Below are 217 nucleotides of genomic sequence, written 5' to 3'. Positions count from 1 at the left end.
CAAGTCGGCACGACTTGGATGGAATGCACACTCCAACAGCTCGTCGAGCAGGCCTATGCCCATGGATCTCAGCTATGCTTAGAACGAGGGAGCAGAGCTCCAAGCAGCCGGGCAGCATACACACATTCGCGGTGTTTTGTCTGTGGAGACACCCGTCACTTTCGGAACGGTAGCCCCCTGCGCAAATAACATCAAGGTTCTTCAAACCATCGCTCCG

The sequence above is a fragment of the Plasmopara halstedii genome, assembly GCF_900000015.1.
Source record: "Plasmopara halstedii genome assembly, contig: Scaffold_1211, whole genome shotgun sequence".
NCBI lineage: Eukaryota > Oomycota > Peronosporomycetes > Peronosporales > Peronosporaceae > Plasmopara > Plasmopara halstedii.
Note: the sequence above shows the minus strand (reverse complement) of the source record.